Source organism: Schistocerca cancellata, chromosome 1, assembly GCF_023864275.1.
Source record: "Schistocerca cancellata isolate TAMUIC-IGC-003103 chromosome 1, iqSchCanc2.1, whole genome shotgun sequence".
Taxonomy (NCBI): Eukaryota; Metazoa; Arthropoda; class Insecta; order Orthoptera; family Acrididae; genus Schistocerca; species Schistocerca cancellata.
The window spans coordinates 793,250,090-793,264,800 of record NC_064626.1 but is presented as its reverse complement, the minus strand read 5'-3'; positions in this window follow the sequence as shown (position 1 = coordinate 793,264,800).

Below are 14,711 nucleotides of genomic sequence, written 5' to 3'. Positions count from 1 at the left end.
CACCAGTTTTTTTCTTTCGGAGGACGAGTTATTGTACCGGTGCTTGGGAGGAAACACACAAAATTCACATCAAAGTTTGAACGCGTGCGTTTGGAAGCTAGCTCCCAAGCATTTGAATTCTGGTGCGAAGACTGGAACAACATGACAACGATGGACGTCGCCCTGGGACTCTATTCGAAACAGTTCGCCAAGCATTCGGACAGCCACCGGGTTCAAGCGGCCGAAAACCGCTTGTCACCGGCAGTACGAGCGGCTCTGGAGCAGCGTAGGATGGCCCAGATGGAGCAGAACACCCTGTATGAGGAAGAGGAAGGACTAGTTTATGGACCCGGAATAGCAGATTGAACGTAAGTTGCATAATATTGCATATTATATGTAGTCAAAACTTCAAACGAGTTTTTCTCGAAATGACGTTTTTCTTATATATATTTTTATTTGGCCCACGAAGTCGAAAAATCGATGAAAGAAACCCTATTTTTTTCAAATGGCCGCCATTTTGTTTCCTATGGTCTAAATAACTTAAGCGAGGTGCAACTCCTAAAGAATCTTATATACTTCGCTAACGGTAGCTCAATTTTGATTTCAGACGAAACGGCTGACCTGTGACATACCGCGCGTGGAGGTCTGCATCGAAATTTTGTTTCGTTCCGACGGCACTTCCGCCTTTGCTCTTCGTCATTTCTGGTCGAAAAAATTCCAGTTTGTAGAGGAAATATCAATAAACATTGTGACCAAATTTGTCATTGATATGTACAACATATCCCGAGATAAAAATTCTCAAAGAACATGCTTTTTTCGGGCCAAAGATAGTAAACCTCCCCTTAAATTTCAACTTGATACGTCCACTTGTTCCGTAGTAAAAGGGGTCTTAATCGACGGGCAAACACACAGGCGGATAACAAATAACCAAAAAATATTTTTTTCGTATGAAATAACCACAAATTAACAGTTTCCGATTTTTTTCTTTACTTATGTTGTGAAACCTTGCTTCTTGCAAAATTTCATAATTCTGTGTAAACGGGAGCAATTTACAGGTTTTGATGAGTGAGTTTGTATCAAAATAGATGACATTAATGGCCGTATCTTTTGATTGAACTGACCTGGAAGCTTAAAGTTTTTCACTGCAAAGGGACTGTAGACATAAATTTCATCTTAATACGTCCACTCATTCTTGAGAAAAAAGAGTTGATTGGGTGGTTGATTTGGGGGAGGGGACCAAACAGCGCGGTCCCATCGGATGAGGGAAGGATGGGGAAAGAAGTCGACTGTGCCATTTCAGAGGAGCCACGTCTTAACAAACGGGGAGACAGAGAGACGGACAACAAAAGAAAGAAAAATATTTTTTTTCGTGTGATATAATTACAAATTAACAATTTTCGGATTTTTTCCTTTATTTATACTGTGGAACCTTGTTTTCTGCCGAATTTTACGACTCTAGGTCAAAGGAAAGTACGCTATATGTTTTGATGAGTGAGACTGGGAGTATCAAAACATGTGACATAAATGGCAGTAACTTTTGACGTAGGAGATTAAATTTTTTACGTCGCCAAAGGACCATAGACCTTAGTATGACACATAAATTTCAACTTGATACGTACACCTTGTCGTAACAGACAGACAAACGGACAACAGAGCGAGGTACCATTTTTACCGATTGAAGTACGGAAGCAGTTGATAGCGTCATCATTGCTTCACGGCGTGAACTTTTGACCTTTCCTTCGAAGACACATTATTTAACAGCTTTGCTGAAAGAGCCAGTTTTGAATATCCGTTCAGCATGTAGTGGGAGATGTACTGTCACGTGTTCCAGTTATTCAAACGACTTTCCAGCTGACGTTTTACAGACGTTTCCTCTTTCATACTGTCTCTCGCGACACGGACAAGCGTGAGGAAAGTTATACTTACCTCTTGCAGCTCGAAGCTGTAGCAGTTAGTGGCAATTCTGGCGTTGTTCCCAGATGCAGTACGCTCCGCATCCTGAGAAAGTGCAGAAACTGTAAACCGCATTCATCTGGCGGTCAGGAGGTGAGCGTGATCGCGAGTCGAGCCCCGTGGCGCCGCGTTAGCGTCCTTGGCGAACTGCACTGATCAGTACACCAGCAGCAGCCGCTAACATAACAAGCGCGTCGCGATCCTTCTGTGTCACATGAAATGACGAGCTGTAGAAGTAGATATTCTCGTAGTACAGAAGCAACTTAAATTATTTAATAAAGTAAAGTCTTCCGCTGAAGATTGTATACCAATTACGTTCCTTTCAGAGTATGCTGATGCAATGGTCCATACTTACCAATCACATACAAACGGACAAAAGATCCGTAGCCAAAGACCAGGAAGTTGCACGGTCGCACCAATATTCAAGGAAGGCAATAGAAGTAATCAACTACACCACAGGCCCATATCATTAACGTCGATATGCAGCAGTATTTTGGAACATATATTGTGTTCGAACATTATGAATTACCTCCAAGAGAACGACCTATTGACACAAAGTCAACACGGATTTACACTACTGGCCATTAAAATTGCTACACCACGAAGATGACGTGCTACAGACGCGAAATTTAACCGACAGGAAGAAGATGCTGTGATATGCAAATGATTACCTTTTCAGAGCATTCACAAGAGGTTAGCGCCGGTGCCGACACCTACAACGTGCTGACATGAGGAAAGTTTCCAGCCGATTTCTCATACACAAACAGCTGTTGGCCGGCGTTGCCTGGTGAAACGTTGTTGTGATGCCTCGTGTAAGGAGGAGAAATGCGTACCATCACGTTTCCGACTTTGATACAGGTGGGATTGTAGCCTATCGCGATCGCGGTTTATCGTATCGCGACATTGCTGCTCGCGTTGGTCGAGGTCCAATGACTGTTAGCAGAATATGGAATCGGTGGATTTAGGAGGGTAATACGGAACGCCGTGCTGGATCCCAACGGCCTCGCATCACTAGCAGTCGAGATGACAGGCATCTTATCCGCATGGCTGTAACCGATCGTGCAGCCACGTCTCGATCCCTGAGTCAACAGATGGGGACGTTTGCAAGACAACAACCATCTGCACGAACAGTTCGACGACGTTTGCAGCAGCATTGACTATCAGCTCGGAGACCATGGCTGCGTTTACCCTTGTCGCTGCATTACACACAGGAGCGCCTGCGATGGTGTACTCAACGACGAACCTGGGTGCACGAATGGCAAAACGTCAGTTTTCGGATGAATCCAGGTTCTGTTTACAGCATCATGATGGTCGCATCCGTGTTTGACGACATCGTGGTGCACGCACATTGGAAGCGTGTATTCGTCATCGCCATACTGGCGCATCACCCGGCGTGATGGTATGAGGTGCTGTTGGTTACATGTGTCGGTCACCTTTTGTTCGCATTGATGGCACTTTGAACAGTGGACGTTACATTTCAGATGGGTTACGACCCGTGGCTCTACTCTTCGTTCGATCCCTGCGAAACCTTAGATTTCAACAGGATAATGCACGAGCGTATGTTGCAGGTCCTGTACGGGCCTTTCTGGATACAGAAAATGTTCGACTGCTGCCCTGGCCAGCACATTCTCCAGATCTCTCAGCAATTGAAAACGTCTGGTCAATGGTGGCCGAGCAACTGGCTCGTCACAATACGCCAGTCACTACTCTTGATGAACTGTGGTATCGTGTTCGAAGCTGCATGGACAGCTGTACCTGTACACGCCATCCAAGCTCTGTTTGACTCAATGCCGAGGCGTATCAAGGCCGTTATTACGGCCAGAGGTGGTTGTTTTGGGTACTGATTTCTCAGAATCCGTGTACCCAAATTGCGTGAAAATGTAATCACATGTCAGTTCTAGAAAAATATATTTGTCCATTGAATACCCGTTTATAATCTGCAATTCTTCTTGGTGTAGCAATTTAATGGCCAGTAGTGTAGAAAACATTGTTCTTGCGAAACACAACCAGCTCTTTACTCACACGAAATGTTCAGTGCTGTTGGCAAAGGATTTCAAATTTATTCCGTACTTCTAGATTTCCAGAAGGCTGTTCGCATTGTACCTCACAAGCGGCTTGTAATCAAATTGTATGCTTACGGAATATCGTCTCAGTTATGCGAGAGGATTCGTGATTTCCTGTCAGGGAGGTCACATTTCGTAGTACTTGACGGAAAGTCATCCAGTAAAACAGAAGTGATTTCTGGCGTTCCCCAAGGTAGTGTTAGGCCCTGTGCTGTTCCTTATTTACACCAACGATTTAGGAAACAATCTGAGCAGCTGTCTTAAGTTGTTTGCAGATGATACTGTCATTTATCGTCTAGTAAAGCCATCATAAGATCAAAATAACGTGCAAAACGATTTAGAAAAGATATCTGTGTGATGTGAAAACTGGCAACTGACGCTAAATAATGAAAACTGTGAGGTGATCCACAGAAGTGCTAAAAGGAATCCGTTAAACCTCGCTTACACGACAAATCAGTCAAATATAAAGGGCGTAAATTCAACTAAATATCTAGGAATTATGATTACGAACAACTAAAATTGGAAAGAACACAAAGAAATGTTGTGGGGAAGGCAAGCCAAAGCTTGCGTTTTACTGGCAACGTACTCGGGAAGGTGCAACATATCTACTAGAGAGACTGCCTACACTGCGCTTGTCCGTCCTTTTACGGAGTACTGCTGCGCCGTGGGGGATTCTTCCCAAATAGGATTAACGGAGTAAATCGAGAAAGTTCAAAGCAGAGCATCACATTTTGTATTATCAAGAAATAGGAGAGATAGTGTCACGAACATGATGCAGGATTTGTGGTGAAAATCATTAAAACAGAGGCGTTTCTCGTTGCAGCAGGATCTCCTCACGAAATTCCAGTTACCAACTTTTCTCCTCCCAATGAGAAAATACGATGTCTGTTCAAAAAATTCCGGAAATTCGTATTTTCACACCAATGAAGTCTTGAAGCGGAAAGCGGTTGTCATCCCTGCACACGCCTCTGTTTAATACACTCCTGGAAATGGAAAAAAGAACACATTGACACCGGTGTGTCAGACCCACCATACTTGCTCCGGACACTGCGAGAGGGCTGTACAAGCAATGATCACACGCACGGCACAGCGGACACACCAGGAACCGCGGTGTTGGCCGTCGAATGGCGCTAGCTGCGCAGCATTTGTGCACCGCCGCCGTCAGTGTCAGCCAGTTTGCCGTGGCATACGGAGCTCCATCGCAGTCTTTAACACTGGTAGCATGCCGCGACAGCGTCCAGTGGTGTCGCGACAGGCGTGAATGGAGGGACGAATGGAGACGTGTCGTCTTCAGCGATGAGAGTCGCTTCTGCCTTGGTGCCAATGATGGTCGTATGCGTGTTTGGCGCCGTGCAGGTGAGCGCCACAATCAGGACTACATACGACCGAGGCACACAGGCCCAACACCCGGCATCATGGTGTGGGGAGCGATCTCCTACACTGGCCGTACACCACTGGTGATCGTCGAGGGGACACTGAATAGTGCACGGTACATCCAAACCGTCATCGAACCCATCGTTTTACCATTCCTAGACCGGCAAGGGAACTTGCTGTTCCAACAGGACAATGCACGACCGCATGTATCCCGTGCCACCCAACGTGCTCTAGAAGGTGTAAAGCAACTACCCTGGCCAGCAAGATCTCCGGATCTGTCCCCCATTGAGCATGTTTGGGACTGGATGAAGCGTCGTATCACGCGGTCTGCACGTCCAGCACGAACGCTGGTCCAACTGAGGCGCCAGGTGGAAATGGAATGGCAAGCCGTTCCACAGGACTACATCCAGCATCTCTACGATCGTCTCCATAGGAGAATAGCAGCCTGCATTGCTGCGAAAGGTGGATATACACTGTACTAGTGCCGACATTGTGCATGCTCTGTTGCCTGTGTCTATGTGCCTGTGGTTCTGTCAGTGTGATCATGTGATGTATCTGACCCGAGGAATGTGTCAATAAAGTTTCCCCTTCCTGGGACAATGAATTCACGGTGTTCTTATTTCAATTTCCAGGAGTGTATATAACTGCGGAAAGTTTCATTGTTGTTATGTCTGTTAGTTATTGCTCAGTACTGCATTGAGTAGAACGTTGTGTTTGCGAATTTCGAGATGGCAGAATTAGAGGAGCAACGAGTCTGCATTGAATTTTGCGAGAAACTTAAGAAAACCTGTACAGAGACACACCAAATGACAGGAAGGCTACGGTGTGTTAACGAATGATTCACGCGGTTTAAAAATGGCCGGACGGAAATGAGCCTCATTCAGGACGCCCTTCGACGTCTACCGTTTACGTTCATGTCAGGAACGTCAACGAAATAGTGCGTGCCAATCGAAGACTAACTGTCCGAGAGATTGCAGCAACTTGGAATGGCATCGTGTTGCCGCTGTCATTCAGCTCACGAGTTAAAACCAGAAAGACCGCCTCGCAATCTGTGAAGAGCTTTTGATCGCGTGGTTTTGGGGACTGATGACCTTAGCTGTTTAGTCCCCCTTAAACATCCCAACAACCACCACCACCGCCAAGGTTCAATCTTCACAGTGGGTCGGGAGAGGTTCTCCAAGACCAAAAATACAGTAGTTCGTTAGGTCAAGTCTAATGTCAAAGCCATGCAGATAGTTTTCTTTGACTTTGAAGGATTAGTTCATCATAATTCGTGCCTCAGGGACAAACTGTAAATCAGGGACGCGCAGCTATGCCTACGAGAAAATTTGAGAAGGAAACGGCCTGAAATGTAGCCAGACAATTCATGACTCTTGCATAACGATAAAGCACTCGCACATATCCGTGTTGGTGCGCGACCTCTACACAAAAAACTAAATCATTCTCCATACTTTCGAGACCTGTCCTTTGCGGACCTTTTTTTTTACTTGCAAAGTTGAAAACCCCGTTGAAAGGACGAAGAACTGCAACGATAGACAAGATAAAATAAAATTCGCGGACTGCGCTCCACGCGATCCAACAAGAGGCGTACCAAGACTGCTTAAGTGGAAACGGCGTTGGGAGGGCTGTATCAATAGTGGAGGAGAATATTTCGACGGACACCATGCACAATAAGTAAAAGGTAAGCGTAGAAAAATTTTGTGGACAAAGTTCCAGAATTTTTTGAACAGACCTCGTGTTTTGTTGACGTCGGCCTACGTAGGGAGAAACGATCATCATCATAAAAATATCAGAACTCGCACGTAAAGATTTTTCATTTTTTCCGCGCGCTGTTCGAGAGTGGAGTAATAAAGAATTATTGTGAATGTGGTTCGATGAACCCTTTGCCAGACACTTATGCTTGATTTGCGGAGTTTCCATGTAGATGTAGATGTAGTCGCATGAAGTTATTGTGGCATTTAAGACGTATTATGAGTTCAGCTCGCAAATGCGCTTTCCACTATGTGGGTGCATGGAGTTCAATTTGTAGCTAACAGATGGTTCTTAAATGTATTCTAAAAAGAAGCACAGACTGTGTGTGCCACGTGGTAGCTGATCTTAGTAAATGACCAACACGGTAAAGAGAGATGAGGAGGGTTTGCAGAAATTTGGTGATGTGATAATGAAGTGAGTGATTTGCCTTTCAGTGATTCAGATTCTAAAGAACCACAAACATTAGTTAAAAGTGAATCTAGTTCGGAAATTAGTGGTAAAAGCGATGATAATGACGAGTGTTCACCAGCCCATTTATAACGTGTTCGTACTACGAGGCAGACTAAGAGAAGTGAATGTGACTGGAAAAAATTGATAATAGCCCTGTATTATCCATTCATTGTTTACACTGGGGCTAATGAAGGTTTGTTGAATAAATATGAATGACTGCCAGCATCTGAACAACACATTTTTCTTGGAATATACGGGGCTTTTGTTCGGACCGATCTGTGACGAGACCAATGCTTACACGAGAGAACAATTTAATAGTAAAGATAAGAATAAATAATGATGACGATAAGCGATTGATATGTAAACCACACATACTAGGTGATACATATTAAATCTGATTTAAGAGCAACCATTTGGAAATTAAAATATATCTCAGAGGGCCAATATTTACACTGCAAAAACAGACATAATGTTTGCAGGGATACCGCAATCACTGGTTATACGATGCTACTTATAATCCGTCTTGATTGCAAAAATGTTTGCAATCAAGACGGATTATAAGTAACATTGGCCAATGTTTACTCTAAGGGGACTCTCAGCGGGGTGGCTGATAGGTGCAGCTGCTACCAAAGGAGTAGGAAGACAGTGTATGACTTCGGGCTGATATTCACTTGTTTACAGTGGTGACCATCGTTAACTCTCAGTACCGTGTGATAGCACTGCGACACTGTTGTAGCTATATTGTTTCCGGGGAACTAGAGTCTAGAGGTTATTGTAATTTGCAGAGGGCATCCACATCCCAGTATTTGAAACTAGTAATATAGTTCCGCTTACGATTATTTAGCGGGCAGAGTATACTGTCCTCTGCTGAGGTGGCCGAGGCTGCCTATGCAGAAAAAGCTGTGGGTACCGCCCGTAGCCATTACACTTCTTCCGAAGCAGCTATTCCAATCAGCCACCATGATGAGAACCTTCGCAGAGTGAACAATTAGTACATTTCCTGTTGCCTCCTTAAACGGATCTTGCCTTCCCTCCTGTGTATGAACGTTGCGAAGTTTGTTTCAGCACTACTTTTTTTTCTTTTTCTTACCTACTCAACTTAATTGTTTTGCACTTCCCAGGTTATTTTCATTCATTTATTTTCATCAGTCTTCTGATTGTTTTGCCGCGCCCGTCGCGACTCTCTCACACGTGCCCTCTTCATTTCATAATACACCTGCAACCAATGCCCTTGATTATTTGTTGCATTGCGTGGAAGAATGGGAGTTTGCGAACTTTAGGACGACACGAGTGTGCACTGATAAACAGTCTTTTTCGGATGGCTTTCTGTACATTTCGAAGCAATGTTTGTTGTTAGTGTTCTTAATAGTTAAGTCGAGAAAGTTAATTGTTTTGTTAGTTTCATTTTCTTTGGTAAATTTCATTTTGGGGTGTAATTGATTCAGTACTTTATGTACTTCGTCCACGTCATTAAGGTTATCTTCTATTAGCAGTGAAGTGTTGTCTACGTATCTTCAGTAATACATAATTTTTTGATTAGTTGCGTTTTTTGTTTCGAAGAATTTTTCTTCCAAGCTGTTAGGAAATATGTCAGCTATGGCTCCAGCAACGCTACATCCCATTGCGACTCCATCTTTTTGTGAATATATTTTATTATCAAACTCGAAATAATTTTCATGTAAGACGAGTTTTGTTAGTTGAAATATTCTGTAGTGCCTTGTACTGAGATTTTTCTGTATTTGAGTATGTTTTGTTGTATGTTATCTACTGTTTCCTGGATTGGAATGTTCTTGTATAGATAATAATGTCGAAGATACAAATATTGCACTTGGAGATATTTTTATGTCTTTGATGTTTTTAACTAATGTTCTGGAATTCCTTATTGTATATTTTTTGTTTATGTGTAAAATTTATTATGGAGGTTGGTAAATTTCTTGTTTATGTAGTATGTGCGGCTGTTAACATTGTCTGCTACATGACATACAGGAATAAATTGTAGGGGAAGGCGGGGCATGATGGGGAAGCTAACTTTAAACCCTTACAAAAGGACAAAAATAAACAAATTCGAGTAGCTTTAATTAGCATTTGTTTACTTAACCATTGAATTACAATAGCATGCAAAGAAACCTGCAAACTTGTTACATTTAGTTAGAAATACCTTGATTTGAAACATAAACTACCAATTCCCCGTCTTACCCCATATGCGGGGTATACCACAATCAGTTTCAATGGCACTTGCCAAAGGGTTTAACAGTGAAAGCGCACATACTTTTTCGGCCTTCTTTGAAGCAGAATTGCGTGCAATTAATTTTGATCAGCCCAAAATATTTACCACTGAATAGACATTCCTAGCAGAGATACAGGCAACTAGTATAACGTCTGAAGAGTAAGAGGATTGCCGTCAGCTCTCTGGTTACCCTGGTGAAGCGCGTGAACGCTGCTGTGAATTATGTGTTTCGGTTCACAATATCTGCCATAAAACCTATGAAATAAGAATTATTGGATCGATGACCTGCCGGGACAATAGCTACATGTCGTCCGTCTGGTTGAATTCAACTTACTTGTTTCTGCAACGGCTTGAACATTTTATGTCGAACATGAAACCAAGCCTGTTGTTTAATTTTGAATGTGTGGTCAATTTCATAGAGGAATATAGAGTTTATTTTACTAGCACGAGAAAATTATCATCGTATACCTCCCAAATATCTCCGCGCCTACGTTACAGCCCTTGGATGGCTCCCTGTTATCAGGAGCTTGAACAGTGAATGGATCGTAGCAACATCTGAAAAAAGGGAAGTTTAGGATTTAACGTCTCGTCCTTGTCGATGTAATTAGAGATGGGGCACAAACTCGGCTTGGGGAAAGGAAGGAGAGAGAAATCAGCCATATCCGGTCTTTGCCTTAAACATTTCAGGGAAACCACGAAAAACCTAAATCCGAATGCTGGGTCGGGGATTTGAACAGCCACCCTTCCAAATTCGAGAACAGTGCTAACCTCGCTCATCCCTTCCGAACACTGTGTACCAGTTGGCAGAGCGTACCTGAGAGCAGCATTCGCGGAAACCTGTGTGAATAGATTTCGGAAGACTGTTATCCCCCTTTTCGCCTCACTTGTTTTTGGAGCAAACTATTTTATTCCTGAAGCAGATGACTTTCTGTCAGTGAACAATCCTGCCTCCATGGCTTCTGACGGCAATCGCTCTCGAATGATGCTGTCTTCGCACGCCCTGATAATACGGACAGAATCGCTGGAAAGGCATCAGTCTCTCAACCAACACAACACGGAGCTGTCTTCGTTCTGCCGCCTGTCATTCAACGTATTTCGGTTTCATCTTACGCAGGAGATGCTGTTGCAATAACTAGTCCGTATAATACGAATCTAGAGTTCTCATAACAAACATATGATAAAGGTACAACTTCATGTTCAGGCCTGGGCAAGAAGAAGAAGAAGAAAGAAAATATACAGGGTGCTACAAAAAGGTACGCCCAAGCTTTCAGGAGACATTCCTCACACACAAATAAAGAAAAGATGTTATGTGGACATGTGTCCGGAATCGCTTAATTTCCATGTTAGAGCTCATTTTAGTTTCGTCAGAATGTACTGTACTTCCTCGATTCACCGCCAGTTGGTCCAATTGAAGGAAGGTAATGTTGACCTCGGTGCTTGTGTTGACATGCGACTCATTGCTCTAGAGTACTAGCATCAAGCACATCAGTACGAAGCATCAACAGGTTAGTGTTCATCACGAACGTGGTTTTGCAGTGAGTGCAATGTTTACAAATGCGGAGTTGGCAGATGCCCATTTGATGTATGGATTAGCACCGGGCAATAGCCGTGGCGCGGTACGTTTGTATCGAGACAGATTTCCAGAACGAAGGTGACCCGACAGGAAGACGTTCGAAGCAATTGATCGGCGTCTTAAGGAGCACGGAATATTCCAGCCTACGACTCGCGACTGAGGAAGACCTAGAACGACGAGGACACCTGCAATGGACGAGGCAATTCTTCGCGCAATTGACGATAACCCTAATGTCAGCGTCAGAGAAGTTGCTACTGTACAAGGTAACGTTGACCACGTCACTGTATGGAGAGTGCTACGGGAAACCAGTTGTTTCCGTACCATGTACAGCGTGTGCAGGCACTATCAGCAGCTGATTGGCCTCCACGGGTACACTTCTGCGAATGGTTCATCCAACAGTGTGTCAATCCTCATTTCAGTGCAAATGTTCTCTTTACAGATGAGGCTTCATTCCAACGTGATCAAATTGTAAATTTTCACAATCAACATGTGTGGTCTGACGAGAATCCGCATCCAATAGTGCAATCACGTCATCAACACAGATTTTCTGTGAACGTTTGGGCAGGCATTGCTGGTGATGTCTTGATTGGGCCCCATTTTCTTCCATCTACGCTCAATGGAGCACGTTATCATGATTTCATACGGGATACTCTACCTGTGCTGCTAGAACATGTGCCTTTACAAGTACGACACAACATGTGGTTCATGCACGATGGAGCTCCTGCACATTTCAGTCGAAGTGTTCGTACGCTTCTCAACAACAGATTCGGTGACCGATGGCTTGGTAGAGGCGGACCAATTCCATGGCCTCCACGCTCTCCTGACCTCAACCCTCTTGACTTTCATTTATGGGAGCATTTGAAAGCTCTTGTCTACGCAACCCCGGTACCAAATGTAGAGACTCTTCGTGCTCGTATTGTGGACGGCTGTGATACAATACGCCATTCTCCAGGGCTGCATCAGCGCATCAGGGATTCAATGCGACGGAGGGTGGATGCATGTATCCTCGCTAACGGAGGACATTTTGAACATTTCCTGTAACAAAGTGTTTGAAGTCACGCTGGTACGTTCTGTTACTGTGTGTTTCCATTCCATGATTAATGTGATTTGAAGAGAAGTAATAAAATGAGATCCAACATGGAAAGTAAGCGTTTCCGGACACATGTCCACATAACATATTTTCTTTCTTTGTGTGTGAGGAATGTTTCCTGAAAGTTTGGCCGTACCTTTTTGTAACACCCTGTATTAGAAGGCAGGAATACTGCAGCAAGAAAATTTATATAAGGCTGACAAAAAAATTGTAAGTATGTGAAGAAATCAATTAAGACACAGAAGTTGATCACGTCCTGAACGTATCAACAGACAAGAAATACAGCCGTAATGTCGAGTATGTTTCTGGCGATTGGCCATACGCAGGCAGCTGCTCTGGAGAACAGTGGATGAGGTGCATTCAGCACCTGGTGTTGGACACGCGAAATGGCTCAAGAGGAGAGAGTCATTATAAATGGGACTTATACAATTACATTAAATAAACCAAGATGCAACAATAATAACGATGAAAAACTTGTGCTCTCTTTATATGGCATTCTGTTTGATTTACGGTCTCTTTCTTTTCCATTCAGTAGCAGTCGCATTAAGAGGTTTCTGTAAATTATACTTTATTATGGCATTCTTCTTACAATGCATAAATCAAATATTTCAACGAGCGAATGTAGAAGCCTTTGATACCAATTTTAACCAAAATAATTTAGCACGCCAAATTGGGAATCCATATGATTTGAAAATGAACATTATTTCGAATTATAATTAAATTTGCCATTATTCACGTGCTTGAGTATTGTTCTGGATAATTGCATAACAAGTCAATGTGGAAGATTGACTGTAAGGTAGAATATGTAGGCAATATTTATTTGCAAATTCCAGACCTACAGTTCCTGAGCAATTAATTTATTGTCCATGAAAAGTATTCGATTGTTGGACACATTACCTAATGTAAGTTGTAGCATTCCTTACATCTTTAGGGTAGACGAATTCTCTAAGGTGTGAGTGCACAGAAAAGGAAAGCGACGTGCTAATTCTCAGTGAAAGACCGACCTGCGACTCACGCTGCCGTGTCCCGGCGGTGGCAATATGGACCCGGCGGCAATGTGGACCGCTTCTGCAGCGCTGGGATGTCTGGCGAGCGGCGATTCGGAAGGAATTCGTATTCACCGGCGCGGAACACAATCAGCTGAGAGCGCTGCTCGCGCCGCGCTATTGGCTATATCGACACTATTGATCACAGCGGCTGTGTCACCTAGCCGTGCCCTGATGACGACTGCCTCGCATATGCACGTGCTGTCCGCAGCGGTTGAACATACACTACTTACCCGTCTCAAGTCTACCTGTGTTCTGTAACCAGATTGGAAATGGTACACATTTACACACACACACACAGGTCGAAAAAGGTAAAATAACACTCTGAAGAAATGTCGGTTTGTTGCAGAATTCTTGAGCATAATCTAAGTTTGAACAAAATAAATTTCCTTCAGGCAGAAAAACTGATATCCACAAATCAAAAGGGACTTACAAGCGATTTATCCGATCCGATATGTCGAAACATAACCAGAAATTTTTCATGCAGGTAAAAAAAAGTAGTGTGGCACCGCGGCCTGGTGCAAGTCTTTGAACTGGACGCCATTTCAATACACCGAAAGAAGTGCACTGTCAAAATTTTAGATGCTAAGCACAATGCAAATATTTTTTTAAAAAATGTTAAAGTTATTCATTTTTGCCGCACGAAGAACCGCTTATAAGAGCGGTTTCTACAGCCCTTCCTGCCTAGATCGAACCGGCGAATAAGCAGACGTTGCAGTGAAAAGAGGACGTACCGCTGCGTAATGCGAAGTCCAAAGTGCGCACATGTGACTTTTAAACACAAAAACCATATCAAAAATGTCTCTCGTCATTAATTTCTTGAATAACTTGTAGTTCATATCGGCAGCTAAACTGTTGCAGATGTAAATGTTACACAAGTGACTAGCAGACGAAAGATAATCAAGATGTTACACTACAGGCGACTTCATCAATAGGGACTAACCTAAGGACATCACACACATCCATGCCCGAGGTAGGATTCGAACCTGCGACCGTAGTGGTCGCGCGGTTCCAGACTGTAGCGCCTAGAACCGCTCGGCCACCCAGGCCGACTGTGTGTTGGGTGACGAAAGCAAATATATTCCTTACATCAGGCACACCTGACAAAAGAAAAATTTATGCGTTCCGGCAATTCACAGTAAGTATTACTTTTATTGAGTCACAACTGGAACGGAGAAAGAAATGGTCGTGTCCGTTGTTCTGC